We start from the raw sequence: 21,700 nt of genomic DNA on the forward strand, positions 1-21,700 counted from the left end.
GTTGATTTTTGTATATAGTGTGAGATAAGGTCCAGTTTCTTTCTTTTGCATATGAATATCCAGTTTTCCCAATACCATTTATTAAAGACAGTGCTCTTTTTCCATTGTGTATTCTTAGTACCTTTGTCAAAAATAAATTGGCCACAGATGTGTGGTCAATTTGAGTGTTTTTTTTTTAAATCATGAAAGGATGTTAAATTTTGTGAAGTGTTTTTTCTGCATGTAATGTGATGATGATGACTTCTTATTTTTTGTCTATGTGGCGTATCACATTTAATAATTTCTCAATGTGGATATATCCTTGTATACCAGGGATAGATCCTATTTGATCATGGTAAATGATCCTTTTCATGTGTTGTTGAATTTTGTGAGTAGTTTTTTGAGAATATTTGCATCTATATTTATCAAGGATATTGGTCTGTAGTTTTCTTTACTTGTGATGTTCTTGTCTGGCTTTGGTAGAGGGGGTAACGCTGACTTTGTAGAAAGACTTTGTAAGTATTCTTTCCTCTTTGATTTTTTAGAAAAGTCAGTGGGGAATTGGTAATAGTTCTTTAAACGTTTGGCAGCATTCAGCAGTGAAGCCATCAGACATTGGGCTTTTCTTGATGAGAGATTTTTTTTATTACTGATTCAATCTACTCACTTGTTATTGATCTGCTCAGATTTTGTATTTCTTTGTCATTCAGTCTTGATAGGTTATATGTGTCTAGAAATTTATTTCTATTTCTTCTAGAGCATCCGATTTGTTGGCATATAATAGTTCATAATAGTTTCTTATGATTGTGTTTCTGTGGTATCAGTTGTAATGTCTCCACTTTTATTTTTGAATTTATTTATTTGAGTCTTTTCTCTCTTTTATTCTCTTTTTTCTTAGTCTAGCTTAAGGTCTGTCAAATTTGTTTAACTTTTCAAATAACTACTCTTAGTTTTATAGTTTTATTGATCTTTTTTTAATCAGTTTTCTAGTTTCTAGTTTCTATTTCATTTATTTCTGTGATAATTCTTATTATTTATTTTCTTTTGCTAACATTGGGCTTAGTTTGTTCTTTTTATGTTTTCTTAAGGTGTAACATTATTTGAAATATTTTTTCTTTTTGATATGGGCATTTATTGCTACAGACTCACCTCTTAGAACTTCTTTTGCTGCATTTCTAACTTTTGGTATGTTGTGTTTCCATTTTCATTTGTCTCAAGATTTTATTAATTTCCCTTTTATTTTGTTCATTGATTGATTGGATATTCAGGAGCATGTTGTTTAATTTCAGTGAGTTTTCTGAAATTCTTACTGTTAACTGATTTTTAGTCTTAACCCATTGTGATCAGAAAAATACTAGATATGATTTCAATCTTCTTAAATTTGCTTAGACTTGCCTTGTGACCTAATATATGGTTTATTCTGGAAAATGTTCTGTGTGCTCTTGACAAGAATGTGTATTTGGCTGTTGTTGGTTTGGAATGTTTTGTACATGTCTGCTAGGTCCATTTAGCCTGAAATAAGTCCAATATATTCTTATTGATTTTATGTCTATCCAATATTGAAAGTGGTGTATTAAAATCCTCTACTTTTATTGAATTGAAATATGCCTTTCCCTTCAGATACTTTAATATTTCCTTTATAGATTCAGGTGCTACACTGTTAGGTGCATATATACTTATAATTGTTATATCCTATTGATAAATTGACCCCTTTATCATTATATAATGCCCTTCTTTTGTCTTTTTTAAAATACTTTTTGACTTGAAGTCTATTTTGTCTAGTGTAGCTATCACTATCCTTGTTCTCATTTGGTTTCCTTTTGTGTGGAATATCTTTTTCCATCCTTTAATGTTCAATTGATGTGTTCCTTGAAAAGTGAAGTGTGTAGCTAAAGTTAAGTGGATTGTGATGAATGGACCAAATGCTATGCTCAGTATATTATATTCGATTGTGGCAAAACAAATACCTGCTTATTGTCAAAATTTGCTGCAGTGATTGTCTTTCTCGCTATGTGAGGTCTAGGGGATAGGCTTTGGGGCTGTGTGAAACATTAAGCTTCAGTTTATGGCAGATCTAGTGTCTGCTTGTTGCGGAAACTCACTGCCAGTGGGTGGGGAAAGGGTTTTCTCATTCCCTGAGCAGCTCCTAGGGGTAGGGTCAAAGGCTGGACATGGAGGCTGGCTATCCACGGATTCAAGCCTAGTAGTCCCTCCCACCTCTTCTGGGAGTGACCGGCTTGACTTTGCAGGTAACCTATGCTATTACCTGATATCTCTGATCAAGCACTGCTGGCAGGTACACTGCGCTTTCATCAAGATCTACCCACTGGTCTCCATGGGCTCTGCTTTCTTGCTTTGTTTCAGCCTGACCCCAGGTGATCTGGCTGTGCCATACCCTCCTGTTTCCTATTCCCTGTGAAGTGCGAGTGGAGTAGGCTTCCTGGGATGTATCAGAGAAGTCAGATGTCTACCTCCTCACATCTCTTTTCCGACTATAGAAAGCATGAGCACTGGGGAATCCTGTGTGGTGCTGTGCCAACTTGGGGAAGAGGGAAGGATGGCATGGTCAAAGCAAGACTGTTTCTTTTAGCTTTCAATGGGGAAATTTAGTTCCATGGAAATGAAGAAAAGCATTGACTCAGGTTTATTCCTACATTGTAGAGTTTCACCAACATATTTTTGTCTGTGGATAGTTACTAGTTGATCTTTCTGTTGGAGGGAATGAAGACGGGGGCCAACTTGCCATTGTCACTTCACTAATTTTACTTTCAAGAAACGCACAGTGGACTGTTTGAGGGCTCAGGCTGCAAAATAAGATTGCTTGAATTCTGCCATTTATTGGATGTATGCTCTTAGCAAGTTATTTAGCCATATGCTTCAGGTTTCTTGCCTGTAAAATGGGGATGTTAATAACAGCTTCATAGACTTATTATTAATAAAGTTAAATGAGATACTATATATAAAAGTACTTAAAACAATACATAGAAGATAGATAGCAGTAAATGAGTCTTTGCTATTGTTAGTATATTGTTGCATTTTTAACACTTGTATTTACATGCCTCAAATATTTTTGGAGAAACAAGGCAAATATATAAACATTCAACAAAAACTGTAACAGAGAGGCAGAGTGACAGAAATAGGAAGAAATAAGACAAAGAGAGAAGGCAAATGTTAGATGGAAATTTTCTAGAATAAAATTTTTGAGGAATTGTTCTAGCTCAGTCTCTTGACTCAAAACCCTAAAGCAATGTTTCCCAAATTTAAGCATGGATCAAAATCACTTGTACAAACATACATTGCTGGGCCCCAAGGATGTACTTGTAACAAGTTTTCAAGAGATGTTCCTGCTGCTGATCCCTGGGCCACACTTTTGAACCTGGGCCCTAAAGTATCAACTAAAATAAATCCTGCTTAGTACATGTTCATCCTTCAAATTTACCTGCCTTTAGTAGTTCATTTTCAAACATTAAAAGGATCATGATAAATATAATCTAATGAAAAACATATAAATTTTGTAATTTATTTTCTTTGTGGTGGCTTTAAAAATAATTTTAAGTAATATTTTTAAATTTCAAAAATGTTTTCTCCTGGCTGTCAGTTTTTATTTATTTTAATGATATTATTTCTAAAATCGGAAAATGTTTGCTTTTAACTATGTTGAAAAAAAGCCTCAAAATGTAAAAAGAAAATCACTCATAATCCTACTGAGACCTAACTGCCATTTATATTTCATTCTTGTTCTTTCCTATATTCCACCTGCCTATCTAATAATCTGATAAATTCGTATCATGCTGTAATTAAGGTTTATATTCTGGTTTTTGCACTCGATGGTATGTTAGTGTCCTTAAATGTTCTTTCATAGCATAGTTCTAAATTTTTGCATAATATTCTAATACGTGGACATATCATCGTCTCCTTTACCCTAAAAAACTTTCAAGAAGCCACTCATTTTACAACAGAAAAAAGTGATTAAACTTTTTTTCATTTTATCCAGTTTCCCTAGACATTATAAATGGAAACCATCAAAAAGAAGCTTTTAGCAAGGTTTAAAGTAATGTAATAATATTCACATTAATCTAGTCCAGAAGATACTCTAACCCAGGAAAATATAGTTAGTTATCTCAATAACAATTCTGAAGAGAGCAGCTTAAAAATGCCATACCAGGTAAATAATGAGCATTCAATGAATGAATCCTAACAAATACAATATCATTGATTTGTTTCTCATTATTCTGAATGCTATAATAAATGGCAATAGATAAGTAAGAACTCTAGCTACTTTGTATGCTCTTGGAAGTACTTTGATAACTCTCACAAATTTATTTTAACTTCTATTAGTTTAATTTTATATTAAATTCCATTAAAAGAAATTTATTTTAACTTCTATTAGTTTAATTTTATATTACTAAATTCCATAAATTTATTTTAACTTCTCACAAATTTATTTTAACTTCTGTTAGTTTAATTTTGTATTATTAAATTCCATTAAAAGAAGCAGTTAGCTAGTTGTTTCCATTTTCATTTGCCAAAGAAGACAAATTTAGACTCTGATATTCATTTTTAAATATCTCCTCGGAACAATGTCCTATAACAATATAAGGTCATGCCACTACTTTCCTTAGTCTCATTTAATTTCCACCTCATCAAAAGTGAAAGCTTATGTTCAAATGATAGAATAAGAGCCGCATAAATGATATCAAACTCCAGGGAACTAAGAGACATTAATTTTCAAATCCTTAACAGGCAATTCCAGAAATCAATTTGAACTACCCTTTTCTGTTTTTATTGAATTTAATCAAGGGAAGCAAGTTTTAAGGAGAATCCATAAACATGTTTATAATCTAAACTTCACAAGACAAAATTTAAAATGTTATTATATAGCATCAGCCAATCTGTACTTTCACAGCAGTTAACATGCATATGAAAAGAATTGCTTTCTTGGTCAAGAAGTAAATATTAAAAAATGCTAACATTCAAAATATTTGAATGTCATATCCTTAACAAATATGTTTTAACTTAAATACAGAAATAGAGATATATTATCTCTAATTAGAAAAAGTGTTAAACTTGAAATTTTCAAGCTGGGCTTTTATATCATTGAACAAGCTCTTAAAAGGAATTTGCACCTAGGCCGGGTGCAGTGGCTCATGCCTGTAGTCCTAGCACTTTGGGAGGCCAAGGTGGGAGAATTGCTTGAGGCCCAGAGTTCAAGGCTACTATGGTCAACATACTGAGACCTCATCTCAATTTTATTTTTTATAAAAACATTTTAAACAGGAGAAAAAAAGGAATTTACCTTTAGGAACCTATGACCCTAGAGGTAAAAAATGTAAATGTGCAAAAGTTATCTAAAAATTAAAATTATTCACATTATTTTTCATGTATTTACCATGACAATTTTTTAAAACAAAGTCATGGTCAAGTCTTAAAAATAATACTTTTTATGTGTACAGTTCTTAAAATCTACAAAGTTGAAAGTTCTAGTAGAATTATTCCCTACACGAAAAATATGCAAACTGGGACTCAAAGACATTTGGCTATTAAGCTGTCCAAGGTGAACCAAACAGTAGGAGACAGTCTGGGTATTTAATTTAGGTCTAGAAATCCAAAATCTCTTTGTCTGTTTTATAGATGCAGACTTTTCCCTTTTTCATTTCTTTTTGATTTCTTCATTTTCTAACTTAATTTTCACTATAGTTATTGTTATTATTATCAGTTTTTGTTAACTTTCCATGGTGGTCCATTAGTATAGAAACTAAGGTTGAACACTGCCTTCATCTGTAGAGATATGGTATTCCTGGCCCTGTAGGCCTTTCCTATGATTCTAGATGTGCTGTTATCTTGAGCGCCTAGTGATGTTCCCAAAGGAAGCAGGTCACCCAGTAGATCCAGAGCAATCTCATCTGGTGACTTATCAAATTTCTGGATAATGACTACACTCTGGAATCACATCAGAAAGTCTAGACTACAAATGGCTTAGGGGCATTTCTCTAAAATCCTTATAACAGTTAGCACTTCACTTCCTACATATATTTCCATGTTCCTTAGGGCTCTGTCTTAGGATTTTCTCTTCTTACTCTGTATCCCTTTTCTGAGGTACTTTAATTTACTCCCAAGGCATCCCTCGCTGTACATACCAGTAACCTGCAAATGTACATCCAGCCCAGAGCATCCTGCTGAGGAGAGACCCACACTGAGTGAGCTTCCTTGCCATGGCACAGAAAAGCAGGACCTCGAAAGAGTCCATCAAAACCCCCAAGTTGAGGAGAAAGAGTTGGGATTTTAGAAAGGCTAGAGTTGACAGGGCAGAATACCAGAGAGAGAAAAATCCTCATGGAAAAGCAGTGAAGATCTTCAGGTCTCCTTGAGTCTTTAGCTGAGTGCTGATTGGCACACAGCTGTGAGGAGCTACCTGTCACCTGGGACACACCTGCCTGGAAGGAGCAGGTGGAATAATCGCCAACCCATGCACAAGGCCATAAAGAGCTGGCGTTCCACTCAGAGCGGACACATATCTTGTAATACATTAGAAGTAGAGTAATTAGAAAGGTATTGTCTGGAAAGTAAAACAGAAAACAATTAGCCCTAGACTCATGGCTGCTTTGGTCTCTCCTTAAAGAAAAAAAAAAAATCATAAAAAGCAAGCCTCAAATTTGGGCATGGTAGCCTGCGAACAGCCACTGCACTCCAGCTTGGGCAACATGGTGAGGCCCTGTCTCTTTAAAAAAAAAAAAAAAAGCCTCAAAAAACCCAAACTGTTCACCAGTGAGTAGTAACTATACCTCATAACAAAACTAAAGAATATTTTTAAAAATATGATAATATCCAGCACAGAATAAAATCAAATTCACAGCCTCTGGCATCTAGTAATTTCTAGCAGACATGCCAAGAAACAGGAAACTATGATCCACAGTGAGAAAAATAATTAAGCAATTGAAGTCAACTCAGAAATGACACAGATTAGTAGACACAGATATTAAATACTGTAACTATACTGTAACTATATTCTATATGTTTGAGAAGCTAAGTATGCTACAGAGAGACTTTAAAGGATATAAAAAAAGATACACATTTAAATTCTAGAAATGATAAATACACTGAATGGGATTAATAGCAAATTAGACACAACATATGAAAAGATTAATGAACTCCACGAAAAGACAAATAAAAAACAGTTGATTGAACAGAGTATCAGCGACGACACAAAAAATCTAATATATATGTTCTTGCAGCCTCTGAAGGAGAGGAAGAGACAGAAAAAATATTTGAAAAATATGATGGCCAAAAGTATCAAAATTTGAGAAAGATGTAATAAAGTAATTTTACAATGGTAAAGGGGTAAATTCATCAAAAGGACAGAACAGAACTAAACTTTTATGCACCTAATAAGAGAGCTTCAAAATACCTAAAGCAAAAGCTAACAGAACTTGAAGAGAAATTTAAAAGTCTTCAATTATTTAGTGACTTTGAAACCCCTTTCTCATTAGTGGATAGAACAAGTAAATAACATTTCAATATGTACATAGAAGAAATAGAAAATACTATCAACCAGCTTCACTGAACTGATATTTATGGAGCACTCCACTAAGTAAATAGCAGAATTCCTTTATTTAAGAGCACATAGAACATTTACCAAAATGGATCTTATTCTAGGCTGTAAAACAAGTCTCAATCAAGTTAAAACAATTTTAGAAAGCCAGGAGCAGTGGCTCACATCTGTAATCCCAGCACTTTGGGATGCCTAGGTGGGCAGATCACTTGAGGCCAGGAGTTTGAGAACAGCCTGGCCAACATGGTAAAGCCCCATCTCTACTAAAAATACAAAATTAGCTGAGCATGGTGGCATGCACCTGTAATCCCAATCACTTGGGAGGTTGAGGCATGAGAATCGCTTAAACCCAGGAGGCGGAGGTTGCAGTGAGCCAAGATCGTGCCACTGCACTGCAGCCTGGTGGACAGAGCAAGACTCTTTCTCAAAAAAGAAAAGAAAGAAAAAAGAAGAGAGAAGAGAAAGGCTTTAAATGATAAATGTATACTTTAAAAATGTAAAAAGGAAAAAGAACAAATTAAACTCAAGTAGACAAGGAAATAGAAATAATAATGAGCAGAATTCAATAAAAGAGAAAATGAAAACAAAACCGTGCACACAAACACCAGAGAATCTGAAGTCTGATTCTTTGAAGCTGTCAGTAAAATGGATCAACTTTTAGCAATACAGATAAGAGGAAAAAAAAGAGAAGATACAAATTCCAAATATCTCTATGAGAAACAGCACATCAAAGCAGATCCTACACAAAACAAAAAATAAGGGGATGCTAAGAACAAATTCATGATAAGAAATTTATCAGTGTAGATAAAATGAACAACTTTTTGTAAGATAAAATTACTAAAGCTCCTTTTCCAATTACCATGGCATGAGGAGCCACGAGCAGTCAAGTCTCTCAGGACACCCTGTATGAGGTGGTGCAGGAAGGCCCTGCACGGGGACCAGTGCAAGTGCCCCAAGGTTTTGGAGACTGGAGTTGCAGGTAAGTTTGATGAACTATGACCCCCAGAAGGACAAATGCTTCTTGGGCACCATCAGGCTTAAGTCCACTCCCCGCTCCAAGTTCTCTGTGTGTGTCCTGGGGAAACGGCAGCACTGTAACGAGTCCAAGGCTGTGGATATCCCACACATGGACATTGAGGTGCTGAAAAAACTCAACCAGAATAAGAAACTGGTCAAGAAACTGGCCAAGAAGTAGGATGCCCTTTTGGCATCAGAATCTCTGATCAAGCAGATCCCGTAAATCCTAGTCCCAGGCCTACATAAGGCTGACACATTCCCTTCCCTGCTGTTACACAATGAAAATGAAGTGGATGAGGTGAAGTCCACAATCAAGTTCCAGATGATGAAGGTGCTGTGTCTGGCTGTGGCTGTTGGCCATGTAAATGTTACAGACAATAAGCGTGTGTATAACATTCACCTGACTGTCGACTTCCTGGTATCATTACTCAAGAAAAATTGGCAGAATGTTTAGGTTTTATATATCAAGCATACTATGGGCAAGCCCCCCGGGCCCATAATTAAGACACGTTCAAATAAATTCTACTGCCACCAGTCAAAAAAGAAAAATTACTAAAGGTCACTCAAAAAAGATAGATAACCCAAATACCCTTATATCAATTAAAGTAAATAAATTTTTAGTTAAAAACCTTCCTGCAGTAAAAACTCCAAGTTTAGGTGGCATCACTAGTGAGTTCTGTCAAACATTTGAGAAATAAATAATGCCAATTCTATTCAAGATATCCCACAAAATAAAAATGAAAAAAGCTTCCCAATTCATTCTATGAGGTCAGCATTATATTGATACAAGAAGCAGACAAAGACTTAAATATGTTTCTTGTCCTACTGTTTTATGATACACTATTGAAGAAACCATGCCTCTACATTCATTTATTTAGCAGATGTGTATTTAATGTCTTCTCTGTGGAAAGAGGAATATGGGGGTCTGCAAAGATCATGATCTCAACAGGGAAGAGAAATTTTCCATTTCCTCTTCAAATTATTTATAAAAACTGCAAAAGGTCTCTGTCTACCTCAACTTGCCTTTAATTGAAAGATCAATCATCAGTTACACAGTTTTCTTATTTTCCCATGCCTAACTAAAGTGATCTCAACGGCACTAAAGGATGTTTTTGTTTTAGGAAATTCTCATTATTTTTACTGGACCAGTAATGAAAATGATTTCTGCAGCGAACTAGATGAGTCAATCTTTTTCAAGGAGTTGTATTTACACTGGTGCAAAAGTGATGGCAGGTTTTGCCATTAAAAATAATGGTAACAAATTACCATTACCATTTGCTATTAATAAGTTACCATTTGTAATTGGTAATTTATTGCCATTACTTTTAGTGGCAAAACCCACACTTGCTTTTCTGGTAATAAATTCAGCATTGGGTATGCACTAGTTCATTTTCTACCTTTAGTCTTTTTCACTAAATTGAGCTCCTTGAGTTCTAGGATCTTGCCTAGATCCATAATGCCTGGCAGACATGTTCAATAAATATTTGTCAAATGAATGATGAATAAGTGAACAAATTAAAAAAAACAGCAGAGGCTAATAAATCAATAATTTCTGTTTTACCACTCTGGTTATTTATTTATTTTACTACTTATAAACTTCCATTGATTCCCATAACAGAAACATATTGATTTGCAAAATTACACATGCAAAACGTAAAACACTCTGAGCCCATATTAGCATACAAAAGAAAATAATATGTGGTATGGAGGGCATCTTTTTTAAAATAGCGGAACCCAGAATGGAAATTAAATTTGAATGAAGATGTTAACTGAGCACAGAGGCCTACTCTACTCCCCATCTTATAAAAAATTCTTATAAATGAAGAACAGATGCAGTATTATAATAATAATTTTATAATGAATGTTGACAACTAGAAGGAGTACCACCTATGGACAAGAAATTTTAAAGATTTAGTGGAAATTAGAGTGACCAAGGAGATCAGAGTCCTCAGACACACATAGGAAAATTCAAACTGCTGTAATGTAAGCAGAGCTCTAAGTCTAGAGGCAACAGAGAGTCAGAAATGGAAAGAGCCCTGGAATGACTGGTGCAATGATGAACTGGGAAACTGTATACGGAGCTGATGGGCCAGTCATCCCTCTCCTCCTACCCGCTCCTTCTGCCCTCTCTGTTGGGCAGCACAAAACAGACATGTTTTAACTCACACATTCAAATGAATAGGGCAATTCACAGCTATGAATAGGGCAATTTCCTCAGAGAGTGAGAACTCCCAGAAGGGCACTACTAGCACGTGAATGTCTCACATCTCAGCTGCATACTCAGTCTCTTGTATGAAACCTGGAGACAAAGTCCTGTGCTCAACCCTCATCCAGAGACATGCAAATAGGAATACACAAACATACAGGTGGGCAGGTAACTAAAAATCTCCAAAAATTTGAGAAAAGCCAAAATCATGAAAGAGATACTGAACCCAGCAGTAAAAGCAAACTCTGGAGAAAATAAAGCCAACAGAGGTCACAGGTGAACCCTTGAAAATAAGAGTCAAGTTCTCAGGAGAATGAGAGAAGTTGCCCTGGTGAAACATCAGAAGAGATTATTATGAAAAGATTACCAGTTAGAGATCTTAGGAATTATAAACCTCAGTGGATGGGCCGAATATCAAATGGATACAAGTTGAAAGTAAATTTATGTTCTTGATTGAATCAAAGGAATTCTTCCAGAACGCAAAGCAAAAAGGACAAAGTCCTGTTAAAATAATTAATTGGAAGGCCATTAGACTGAGGCAATTCCACTGCCTACATCAGCAAACTGAAACTCAACTCATTGTAGACAGTTAAAAAATAAACAAACAAACAAACTTGAGCTTATTCAGTCAGAAATGGCCAACTAACCTCTAAGGAGGGATTTTGTTGGAATGATTCAACTAAGCCTACTGCTCCACTGCAACCAACCAAATATTTTCTTTCCCTTGCTCCCGTATTCACCCTATAAAAGCCTTCTCCTTCATTCCCCTTCATCAGAGCCCCAAACCACCTGCATTCTGGAACTGCCCAATTCATGAACCAATAAAGCTGTCTCAATGTCTGGGGTGACATTTGAGGTTCACTGTCTCACAGCCATAGAGATCAAGGATGTGGACACACAAAGAGTAAGGTCAGGAGTGAAAATTTAATAGGCAAAAGAAAGAAAATAGCTCTCTGTTACAGAAAGGGGTCCTGGAAAAATGAGTTGCCAATCTGCAGTGAAACGCAGGATTTTTATAGATGAGCTAGTGAAGACGTGGTGTCTGATCTACATAGGGCATGAAAAACCAGTTAGGACCAGGTGTGCCATCTGCATCAGGCATGAATCTCTGACAGCTCCACCCCAATCTTTTATTATGCAGGTGGGTTCTCTGCCTGAGCTTCTCCATGTTACCCATTTCTTTCTTACTGCACACGTGCTAACAACAAAGGGAAGGTGGAGCCCCATGGTGAACATGCCTGGCCCCAAGTAGCCCTTTTCCATTGGTGTAGCTGCAGGCTTCCTCCCGTGCAAGCTTTCAGCTTCCTTATTTGTGTTTGCAGCTCCATCTTTCGGGATGCTCTTTGTTAGAAGAGAATTAATTTCTTGGGTTGCTTTTTGTTAGAAAGGAAGCTCTGCTGAGAACTCTTTCACCCTCACTATCTACCTAAAATAATTTCTATCTCCTGTGTCACCACTGTTTGCTCAAATAAACTCTTTCATATTTAATGTGCCTCAGTTTCTCTTTCAATAGTCCTAACATAAAACTCAAGAGTAAAGGATAAAGGATAAAACTCAAGAGAACCAGAGAATCAATCCAGAAAAGCCAGCATCCATCAGATCAAAGTTCCTCAATGAAAGAATACTGAGAATGTAGGACTGTCAATATTCAAAGAAATAGAGAAAGGAAAACTTTAATAGTGAAAAATGTATGTCTTCCAAGTAAGCACATCTTTTTTGCACGTGACTTTGGAAACAATTCAAAATATTGAGAACTGTAATGGGTGGACGTTGGGGAAATAGGCATTGGGGTTAAAAATGCAAACTGGCAGAGCTTGCTTAGATGGCAATTTGGCAGTTTTTATAATAATTTTAAATGTACATATTTTGACTCAGAAATTCCACTTCCAATACTTAATTTTACAGAAGTGTTTACGCATGTGCATAAAGATATAACAACAAGGATGGTCATTGCAGCATTATTTGTGAAAAAAACGGGAAAATTAATCTATCAACAGAGGATTCCTACAATACAGTCATTCTATGGAATATTGTAAAGCCACTAAAATGTGCATCTGTTTATAAATAAACAAAGATTCAATGGAATCACATAAAACTATTGACAGTGGTTATCTGTCAGGAAGAGAGAGGTTTTGTGAAGTCAGAGGAGTTGCCATGTTAAGGATGTTCGTCGCTTCCTCTGCATTTTTCTGTATTATTTGGATATTTTACATTAGCCCTGAATCTCAACCATCTCTTATGGCAATGAGAAAGAGAGCTGTGTATTCTTGGACTATTCCACCTCAAGGCAAGTTATTTATCCATAGTTCAATTTTCCTAAGACACAACTGAGCACTAACCAGCACCACCCCCGGGGGGGTCTGCATTTACTTAAAGTTCTTCCAATTATGAAGCAGAGGTAGATACTATCCCAAGTTTCACAAATTACAGAGGACAACTGGAGAATGACAGAACAGTAGAATACAGAGAACACCCAGACATGATCGACTTCATCCCTCCATTTTATGTTTTTCTGGATAAGAAAACTTCTGGGAGTAGAACACTGGTGACTCAGTTGTGTATTATTTTCTTCGCCAATGCTTAACTCACACACCAACAAACAAAAAGAGCCATCAAGTTTGCAAAAGACAAATGGCACCGAAGAGGCACTCTCGGTCTGCAGTGATAGTCTGTGACTTGAAGTCAAGCACACCCAGGGCTAGGGTGGAAGAGATCCTTGGGAAGTAAATGAACTTACTTAGTTCCTTGCTTTCTACCTGCAGCCACTGGTGGCATTAGGCAAGAGAAGAAAAACGTGTTTCATCCCATTTAAAATACTTTGTGGGCATCTAACACTTGTTATGATGCACTGTGCTAATACTGACAATTCAGAAACGTGGCCTCATTCTTAAGAGAGTCTCTGCCCTTAAGGACCTTACGGGTGAGGGGTGAGGGGTGAGGAGTGAGAGGGTGAGAGAGAGAGGCAGAGAAAATAGACGTGCCATTCTAATAGTACAGAGGGCTGAGTCAGGGGCCAGGGGTGGGGGCATTAATGGCTGTGTTTGTGACCCATTTCACAGAAGAGTTCCACTTGAGTAGACCAGTTCTGGTGTCTCCCACCCTTCCTTCCACGCACTCCTCATTCCTGCAATAGAGAATTATGGATTCCCTCTGTATTCACTATAAAGCAAAATAAGCTATTTTGATGTTAGTGAATGCACAAGAACACCCTGTCAATGTCAATAGGAAGAGCCAATACTTAGCTAAAAATTACACTTTCATGTTCTCTATCTCCCTCTCCTATATTAAAGATAAAAGTGAACCAAAAAATGACAAGATGTCAACTGGTCTTTGATAAGCTGAGGACTATTTTGGCAACCTGTATTCTGCACTCTTTTTAACAAGCTGAAAGGCTTTGAATCTTGCAATATATAAAAATAAGTCCAAGTTCTTTCAACTTTCTGTAATAGGAGATTTATTCTGATGTCCATCAATTATGATTGTTTTATGTTTCTTTTCTACATTACCTGCTTTCTGGTCACTGAAAAGGTTGGTATTTCATCCAGTTAAGGGACAAAAACACTGCTGACAAAACCCAACAATCTTTATTTTGAACTCATTAAAAAGCAAAGACAAAGTTAAGATTGACTTCGGGTATAACTGGCAAGTAATGAAGACGCAAACTTTATCTTCAGTAGCTCTAGTGTTCAGTTGCTACTTATTTTAGAAGGCACACACACACGCACACACTTTTATAAGAGTGCATTGAGAGGGGCTTAGAGTTAGGGTGAGAGGGAACTTTTAAACCATCTAATCTAACTTTGCTGTCAGTAGAGAGACCCGCTCTTCTGCCCTCCTGACTAATGAGATCTTCCTTCTCTGCTTGGATGCTATGAGCTACCAAAAGCTCACTACTTAACAAGACAGCACTGACTTTTAGAAAGTTCCTATTGACATGGGAAGACATGTGATGAACAGAAGCGTACTGAATCATCAAGACTAAACACCTTTCCCTATCACCTCTGCCCTAATTCCTTTCTCCATCCCTTGTCCCCCTCCGTCTTTCAATCTCTCTCTCTCTGGACCTCCTTTTTTTAATCCCTTCACCACTTTCCAAACCCACCACTGCTCTTGTTCTCTTTCAAATCTCCCAGTGCTCCCTGACACCCGAACCTCTTCTTGATTCAATGCCCAATCCAGGGCAGAGCTTGCATGGGGCTTTCCCTGCAGAAGAAATGATCCCTTTGCTCTGATTACAAGGAGCCCACAGAAATATACAAATGATGCCATCCTGAGGCAACAGATAATGAAATGCAATCTTATAATATAGAGTGGCCTCACTGGTAGAAGGAAGAAAGGAAGAAGTTAAACATTTTAGTTTTTTGCCTGCCTTTTTTTTAAAAAGTTTTTTTTTTTATTATACTTTAAGTTCTGGGGTACATATGTAGAACGTGAAGGTTGGTTACATAGGTATACATGTGCCGTGGTGGTTTGCTACACCCATCAACCCGTCATCTACATTAGGTATTTCTCCTAATGCTATCCCTCCCACCATCCCCCATCCCCCATCCCCCGACAGGCCCTGGTGTGTGATGTTCCCCTCCCTGTGTCCATGTGTTCTCACTGAAGATGTAGAGGACCTTACATCACTGAAGGAATAAAAATGTAGCCTGCAGCTCCTGAATATTCCTAAATTTCCCTTCTCTTCATCATTATTATTTTTTAAATTTATCTGTTCTTTCAAAGACTCAGGTAAAAGCCCATCATAAGCCATGTCCACAGCACAGCTATTTCCACACACCGGCAGGATGATCTCTAAAAGCCCGGCTTTGTGGAGCCAGGTAGAGTATAAGGATGTCTGAACAAAGCATCACATTGAGCCACAAAGTTTTCTCCAGTCACTGTTCATATAGCAGTCACTATCTACAAGGAGAGTGCAGGTTTACTGTGGTCACAAGGTGAAAGAAAGGTCTGCAGAGTTGCTGTCAGGCTATTCATACATCTTCCTCTCTTTTAGTCGTTGATGGCAATTGCTCATCAATTCTTTGTGCTGCTGTACCACAACATATTTATTATGCCCTCAAAAGCAACACAAACCACCTAAACTCCTAAAACACAAAATAAGTTATCAGAAGATCACAGAACCAAGAAAATGAAAAGGATAGGCATGGTTTACTTGTACGTTTTTCCTCTTTCCTGGGAGAAATGCTTTTTCAGTTCCTCCATTAATCAGAGAGGCTAACATTATCCTTCATCACCAAGGTTTTCGTGCGGCTTAGGAAACAATACCCCTAAATGAAGCCCTCAGAAGCAAACATTTTCTTTGACCTTCACCTGCCCGCCTACCTCTCAATACCATTCTCCCGTGGGGCTAGTCATAGAAAACAGAACGCTAAAGAAACCAGAACCTAAAGCCAGTCGTGAAACCTAAAAATATTACTGTAACCTTCCCCTTTGCCTCTGTGTAAAAACTGGCCATAAAGAAATTATGTGGGTCTTAAGACCCCTTTCCAGAGACAGCCCTGACCCACACCCAGAATCAAGAAATGTTGCACAGAGAAGCCAAGAAGAATCTAGACAGACAAGCCTTGCTGGGTTTCCCCACACCATCTGTTATCATTAGATTATACCCTTTTTGTCTAATTTATATATATATATATATTTTGAGGCAGAGTCTCGCTCTGTCACCCAGGCTGGAGTGCAGTGGTGCAATCTCGGCTCACTGCAACCTCCGCCTTCCAGGTTCATGCCATTCTACTGCCTCAGCCTCCCAAGTAGCTGGGACTACAGGCACCTGCCACCACACCCAGCTAATTTTTTGTATTTTTAGTAGAGATGGGGTTTCCCCGTGTTAGCCAGGATGGTCTCGATCTCCCGACCTCGTGATCTGCCCGCCTCGGCCTCCCAAAGTGCTGGGATTACAGGCGTGAGCCACTGTGCCCAGCCTAGTTATATTTCTACACACTGTTCATACTTTGTTAAACTTAAACATAAAAATGGACAATTTACAGCATTTCCTTGCGTCTTCATTCTGAGGGCTCCCATGTTGACACAATAAATTTGTATGTCTTTCTCTAATTAATCTGCCTTTTGCGAGTTGATTTTTTTCAGCAAAGCTTCAGGGGTCTTGGCCCCTACGGTTTTACACACAGGGACAGCAATCACCAGCACCCATTTCCCTGTGGCTTTACAGTATACAAAGCCATTTTGCACACCTGGCTGTCATTCCCTGATCTCATCTATCCTAACCCTCTCTCTTTGGTCAATATCCCTGAGCTGCCTAACCATCCAGCCCGTCCCGTACCAAGCACATCCTAGCCTTTCCCTCAGAGTCTGCAGGTAGTGGAAATGGGTTAGAGGTTTGTTTAGGGCTGTATCTGGGCAGAGAATGATGCTATTCTGGCAGCTATACCTTGGATGCCACTGTGCAGTCAGTCAACCATGCTGTCTCATTCTAAAGGTGCCTCATTCTTCTCAGGCATGCCCAAAGAGTTATGCTATCCAATTTTCTTTAGAAAAGTCTGAGCAGCACTGCTGGCTCTGCAAGGGCATCACATTGGGATTTCATAACTGCTTGCCTCCCAGAGGAGAGTTTAATTCTTTAATAGTAAACACAGCTTCTTCCAACAGAAGCCTCTGAGGATGGATGCCAGGCCACTCAGTCTAAGCAATACGATTTCATATTCTAGATAGAGACATGACTCTGGTCCCAGTACAGCCTCACATAGGAAGGCTGATATCCCAGACATGTACAGCTCATGGGGGAAAAAGCAGGTAAATAAATAAAACAAACTTAACAACAAAAAAGACAATTTAAAAATGAGCAAAGGAGTTCAATGGACATTTCTCCAAAGAAAATATACAAATGATTAATAAGCACATGAAAAGATGTTCAACATCACTATAGAAAAATGCAAATCAAAACCACAATTAGATACTTCACACACTCATTAGGGCAGCCAGTATCCAAAAAATGGAAAATAACAAACACTAATAAGAAGGTGGAGAAATCGCAACCCTATACATTGTTGGTGGGAATGTAAAATGTTGCAACCACTGTGAAAGATAGTGTGGTGGTTTCTCAAAAAATTTAAGATAAGATCACCTTATATTCCAGTAATTCCACTTCTAGGTATACATCAAAAAGAATGGAAAGCAGGGACTCAAACAGAGAAATGTACAACAATGTTCACAGCAGCATTATTTGCAACAGCCAAAATGTAGAAACAACTCAAATTAGGAGATGAATGGATCAACAAAATGTGATAAGCACATAGGACAAAAAATCATTCTGCTTTAGAAGGAAATTCTAACACATGCCACAACAATAAGTGAACCTTGAAAACATTACACTAAGTGAAATAATCCTGACACAAAAGGACAAATGTATGATTTCCACATACATGAGGTACTTAGTATAGCCAAATTCAAAGAGACAAAAGTAGAACAGTGATTACCAGGGGCTGGGGAAAAAGGGAGAATGGGGGGAGCAATTGCTTAATGGGTATAGAATTTCAGGTCTGCAAGATGAAAAGAGTTCTGTGGATGGATAGTGGCAATGATAGCACAACAATGTGAATGTACTTAATACTACTGAACCGTACACTTAAAATGGTTAAAATGGTAAATTTTATGTTATACATATTTTACCACAATAAAAAACAAACAAACACAAAAAACCATCCAGGCATGGTGGCTTGCACCTGTAATCCCAGCATTTTGGTAGGCTGAGGCAGGTTGATCACTTGAGGCCAGGTGTTCAAGACCAGCCTGGCCAACATGGCAAAAGCCTGTCTCTACAAAAAATAAAAAAATTACCTGGGTGTGTTGGTGCATGCCTGTAATCCCAGCTACTCAGGAGACTGAGACATGAGAATTGCTTGAACCTGGGAGGTGGAGGTTGCAGTGAGCAGAGATCACACCACTGCACTCCAATCTTGGTGAGAGAGCGAAACTCTCTCAAAAATAAAAATAAGAAAATTAAAAAATATTTAAGAGAGAGAGAGAAGAAAAGAAAAAACAAACAATCAACAGCTGGAAGGTTTGGACTTTATCAGCTTTTCCTTCCTACTTAGGTTTCTCCCTAAATAATCCAAAGCCTTTCTCTGAGCCCCGGGTTCCCTCTTCTCTCATTTTTAGGTCTTTCACACTTCAGAACTTTTCCTCCACATTCCAATAAGCAAAACTTACCAATTTTAGATGGTACTTCTGCTTCTCCTGCCTAGGAAGCAACTAGCTAAATACATCTGTCCAGCAGTGGGAGACATGGAGTAACGAGGCTTCCACTCGTCTTAAATATAACAGGGACTTTGCCATTCTGTGTATAGTGTTCACTGAGGTCACCCACATTCAGAGACTTGCATTCCCAGGTAAAATCTGTGTTCTTACCTATAATCTACTCAGCTATCCTTCAGATGGCTCCCATGCTAGAGCACACCAGGGCCTTGGCTGTCCACTCCTTACCCTCTTGGCCTATTCTTCTCTGCATGTACCTGGTTTCATCCCGCCTAATCTCAAAGGTTTGTGCAAATAAAGCCATGTGTATAAGTTTGGGAATGGGGGCACCACTTGCCATTCTAACATATCACATGCTAAGGAAGAGGGGGGAAACTGTGTTCCAAGAAACATAACAATGTGTAAATCTTTACATGAACCTTGAACACAATAGCATCCAGGAAAAGTTTTATGGGCATACAATCAACAGTAGTTATAGCAGAGCTCTCTTCATTGCTTTGTTCTTGTTTACTACTTTTACAAAAAACAAAACAAAACAAAACAAAAAACCTTGAGTTTTACACTGTCTTAGATCAAACAGAAACACATGCAGTTTCACACATTTTGCAGTGGCTATTTCTTTTTCTGACAGGTTGACCTCTTTCATCAGTTATATTACTTCCCCTAAGTTTGGGGACAGTATATGTCCCAATCCACTTTTTACTGTCCTCCCAATATATTTATGCAAAAAGTTAGGTTCAAAGGCTGAGACACTTTACTTATTGCCCCAAGCATCTGCTCTTATTCTACGGCCCAATTTACCTTTTGTAGCCCCAGCTTTTCATCAATTTTCAACAAAACCCACACAAATGGATCCACACTAACATATTAATGTATATTAATAAACTTATACAACATACTTCACTTATTTTCTGTGGCTACGGCTTCTTGGCCTTTAGCCTAAGAACAAGTGTATTATCTGTGGCTTTCATGAGGACACTTTAGAATACCAGGGCATTTGGGGGTTCTATGGCAAACCAATGGGATGACATTTCTAGGCAAAATACAAAAGAGAGTTAACACTTAAGGAAATTCTTCACTTTTCAAAGTATGTTGAGAGTGAAATTATAATATGAAGGTTAGATAACACATGAGACAACTACAGAATTTCTCACTTACAATGGGAAGCTCCTGGGAGTAACAATGTGCTCTTTTCTGCCTTTGGAGTATTTCAGTGGAAAGATTATTCCTTTCAACAACACTGCATAGCTATAATCTTATTTTATGGCACAACAAGGTGTTCCAGGCACATCTCATACTATCACTGCTACAACTCTAGAAATAGGTCTTCCCTCTAAGGATTCCTGTGTTTTCTTTAATGGAAAATATTATTTAGAAACCAAGATCGAAGTACTAAGAAAGCTCAATGTTATTTGGGGTGTCGCTTCTCCCAGACCCTCTCAAAGCACAAAGCTAGGAAATAAATGCACACACATATGCATTTATTTTGACATTTATCTATCTATCTATATATATTAATAACCATGAGTTCCAGACGACCTACAGAATGGAAGAAAATTTTTGTAATCTATCCATCTGACAAAGGGCTAATATCGAGTCTACAGGAAACTCAAACAAATTTGTAAGAAATAAAAAAAAAAAACCAACTCCTTTAAAAAGTGGGCAAAGGACATGAACAGACACTTCTCAAAAGAAGACATTCATGTGGCCAAACATGAAAATAAGCTCAACATCATTGATCATTAGAGAAATGCAAATCAAAACTACAATGAGATATCATCTCATATTAGTCAGAATGGTGATTATTAAAAAGTCAAGAAACAACAGATGCTGGTGAGGTAGCATGGAAAAAGGAACACTTTCACACTGTTGGTGGGAATATAAATTAGTTCAACCATTGTGGAAGAGAGTGTGGCAATTCCTCAAAGATCTAGAACCAGAAATACCATTTGATCCAGCAATCCCATTACTGGGTATATACCCAAAGGAATATAAATCATTCTATTATAAAGATACATGCATGCGTATGTTCACTGCAGCACAATTCACAATAGCAAAGACATGGAATCAACCAAAATGCCCATCAATGATAGATGGATAAAGAAAATGTAGTACATATACCCCATGGAATACTATGCAGTCATAAAAAGGAACAAGATCATGTCCTCTGGAGGGACATGAATGGAGCTGGAGGCCATTATCCTTGGCAAACTAACTCAGGAAAAGAAAACCCAACACTGCATGTTCTCACTTATAAGTAGGAGCTGAACGATGAGAACACATGGACACAGGGTGGGAAACAACATACACTAGGGCCTGTAGGTGGTGAGGGGTCGGGGGAGGGAAAAGGAACAGGAATAGCTAAAGGATACTGAGCTTAGTACCTAGGTGATGGTTGATCTCTGCAGCAAACCATCACGGCACATATTTACCTATGTAACAAACCTGCACATCCTGGACATGTACCCTGGAACTTAAAAGTTAAAGAACTTAAAAACCATGGGTTCCCACTATCTCAAATTCCAATTCACATCCAAAGTTCATTTTTCCCTTCCCCTTTTCATTTTTGTAAAAATTCTCTTCACTCATAGTAAGAAACCTGGCTCCCAGTATATTTATTATTTGTATGTATTTGTTCAATTCCCTGATATATAATCTATCTGCCAACGCTGCCAGACCATTGCCTCCTTCAAACAGCTTCCCCACTTAGCTCCAAACCACCAATGCCTCCAACA

General features: G+C 37.6%; 1 protein-coding gene and 1 pseudogene across 2 annotated transcripts in view; one reads left to right on the forward strand and one right to left on the reverse strand.

Annotated features, from left to right (window-relative positions):
* The window catches only part of PLD5 (phospholipase D family member 5), a 422,686-nt gene that overhangs the window by 266,804 nt on the left and 134,182 nt on the right, over positions 1-21,700 (reverse strand). The gene's annotated exons all lie outside the window — the stretch shown is intronic.
* Positions 2,236-9,101, forward strand: LOC126951490 (60S ribosomal protein L10a-like; annotated as a pseudogene).

This window comes from Macaca thibetana, chromosome 1 (assembly GCF_024542745.1).
Source record: "Macaca thibetana thibetana isolate TM-01 chromosome 1, ASM2454274v1, whole genome shotgun sequence".
NCBI classification, from domain to species: domain Eukaryota; kingdom Metazoa; phylum Chordata; class Mammalia; order Primates; family Cercopithecidae; genus Macaca; species Macaca thibetana.